General features: G+C 47.2%; 1 long non-coding RNA gene across 1 annotated transcript; it reads right to left on the bottom strand.

Annotated features, from left to right (window-relative positions):
• Window positions 1-304: 304 nt before the first annotated feature.
• On the bottom strand, window positions 305-1,865 carry LOC108514988 (uncharacterized). Its single transcript, XR_001881396.1, has 3 exons — window positions 1,632-1,865; window positions 858-1,194; window positions 305-531 (listed from the first exon to the last, which is right to left on the bottom strand). It is a non-coding gene; the product is annotated as an uncharacterized LOC108514988 (long non-coding RNA).
• Between the last annotated feature and the right edge of the window lie 989 nt (window positions 1,866-2,854).

The raw sequence follows: 2,854 nt of genomic DNA, 5'->3' as shown, positions 1-2,854 counted from the left end.
GTCTGTGTGTGTATCAATATGGGTGCACATCATCGTCATCCTCCTTAGTCTTTCCTTATCACATGGGCAGCTGTAATGTAGTGATTTAGTACATGGACTCTGGGACCAGGACACCTGAGTTCAAATCCAGGCTCTACCACTTACCATCTGAAGACCTTCAGATAAGTTACTTAACCTCTCTGAGCCTTGGTTTTATCATTTTTATCATCTATCATGTGAAGGTGTTAATAAGAATACGTACTTTTCCAGGTGGTTATGAGATTAAATGAGTTAATATACGAAAATCACTTCACACAAAGGAAATACCCAATAATTCATAGCCATTATTATTATTTTGCCACAGACCAGTGAAATCTTTATAAATTGGTGTCTGGGAACCACTGTCAAAGCACTCCTTTCCTTTTCCAGATAAGGAACAATTGAAGTCTAGAGTGGGCATGCCTTGTCCAATTCAGGTCATAGCCAGTCAGTGACTGGTATGGGCATAGAACTCAAGTCTGCTGACCAAGTCCAATGCATCTCTGAGGTTTCCTAGAAAAAAAGAAAAAAGCTAGTTAGGCAAATGACTGGGGAGTAGGATGGGCATCAGTGAACATGGGCCCAGTGTGTGTATAGAGGGGCGGGGAGCCAGTACTTGAGCAGAGCACAATAACCAGTTTGGGAACCACAGGGAAGTCTGGCCATTGCTGTCTCCTTTCTCTTTCCTCCAACCTCAGAGAAAATGAATATAGGAGCTGGTGACAGCCTGGGGTTGGGGGCTGAAGGAGTCTGCACATGGGATGGAGCAGGTGGGTAGCAATGTACCTTCAGCCTTCAGTCCAGCCATAGAACACACGGCTGAATCTTCAAAGCCCTACCTCTTACCACTCTGCTGGTACAGTCTGTTGGATGGAGGTCCTGCCCCTCCCAGGCACCAATCACCAGAGCAACCAAGGGCTGGAAATAATGCTCAACCCTTCCACTCATTTTTGCTGCTGCGGTTTGGGGACCATTCTCCATTTCCTAAGCAGACACAGCCTTGGTGAGGACCATGGGATCAGGTAGGATTGCACTCAGTGGCCGATAACAGAATCCATGGGACTGTGGCTTCTTTTTCAGGCCACACAGCAGGAAATCAGGGTGTCCAGGTCAGACTCCTTTAGTCCTTCTGTTCCATCATCCTTCACACATGACTTTCATCCTCATGACCGCCTCCTGATCACATGTTCCAGGCAGGACGAAGACAAAAGAAAATGACAAAAAGCAAGAGTTGGGTACACATCAGGAAATCCAGACTCTTCACCCAAACCCTCCAGGGGCTCCTGCAGACGCCTCACTGGTCAGAGCTGTGTCACATGGCTACTCCTAGCTGCAAGGGAGCAAAGGAAAGGTCATATTTTGTCTGGGTAACAAATTGTGGTTTTATTCAGTAAGAAAGGAGAGAATTGATATTGGATAAGAAACATTTACTGCCAGGAAGATACAAATTGGAGCCTTTTCATTTCCTTTCCTCCAACGTCTATTTCAGCAGGATCACAGTCCAAGTAAGCATTAGCATTAATCTCCTCCAGAAGCCTTAATGTCTATATGGCCTTTGCTGAAACCCTGAACCCACATACAGTGGATCAGGCAGCCCCCACCACCCAGCATACCTTTTTTTACAAGTCTCCTTACACTTTCCTCTGACTCCTCTCAGTGGTGCTTCCAATCTCCCTCTCTCCTGCAAAGCAAAACAAAACAAAACAAAAGAGGCCAAATGGCAGCCTGCGCTGCCCTCTCTGCACAGCCTCCCACCTCTCTGACATCTTCCCTGTTGCCATGTTTTTCCCTTTGTCTTCTCTGTGTAATTTCTTGTGGAAATGGTTTTGGTCTCTGGGCTCTTATAAATCTAGGTCTCCACCCTTTAGCCCCATAAGCACAACCAAGGCTGAAAATGATGTATCTGGGAGATTATGACACAACCTGTGAACTATACTGTGATATTTTCCCCGGCTACCCAGGTTACCAGCAAGCCACCGTACACTTAAGCACTGCTTGTACAACATCTGCAGACACCAGTCAGGGTGGGTCAGCTGTGCTTTGCTCCAGCCCTGGAGAACTGCCCCATCCCCATTCAGCCTCCTGCCTTTCTTGTTCTTATGTAGTCTGAACTCCTCACTTTGATACTCATCCTACTGGCTTCAGCCAAATAATTCCCATCTGCTCCTTCAAAGGTCCACTTAGGATGGTCCGTTTGGAGAGGTTCTCTCAATTCACCTCACTGGCCCCAAACCAGTCTGCTGTGCTATTCTGATAGATAAGCCCTTGGTTTATTATTATTTTTTTTATTTGTACTTGGTATTCCAATATTGAGCTGCATTCTTTATATCTGTTCTGTCTCCACTATTAGGCTGGGACCAACCTGAGTGCAAAGTTTGGGTCTCCTGTCAACCCCTTGGGACAAGGGTTACTTTTTTTTCCCAGCTGATGTTTCTTGGGCACCTTCCATGTGTCTGATGCTGAGGTTGGTGCTCAGGACATGACAGACCCAGCCCCTGTTCTCCCTCAGGACTTGCCTATCCTGGTCCTGTCTGTGCCCCCAGGATAGTACTCTGCCTGACACATCGGGACAACTGACCACTGTCTGGAAGAAATGAGGAAGAGGATAGGGATTCAGCCCTTGGAGATGAGCCCCATCACTCTCTTCCTGGATTCCAAGTTCATACCACTCTGGCGGCTCCTCTGAAAATCCCCAGGCCTCCTCCCAGTCTCCCGGCATCCGGTGTTGCTGTTGGCCGGGCCTGCCTGCCACACAGCCAGGGACTGAAGGACATTTTATTCCAAATGAGGGCAGTCAGCTGAATTTCCAAACCAAAGATTTTTCCACTTCAAACTT

Source organism: Rhinopithecus bieti, unplaced genomic scaffold (genome assembly GCF_001698545.2).
Source record: "Rhinopithecus bieti isolate Rb0 unplaced genomic scaffold, ASM169854v2 scaffold_33903, whole genome shotgun sequence".
Lineage (NCBI taxonomy): Eukaryota > Metazoa > Chordata > Mammalia > Primates > Cercopithecidae > Rhinopithecus > Rhinopithecus bieti.
Note: the sequence above shows the minus strand (reverse complement) of the source record. Positions and strands in the feature narration are given on the sequence as shown.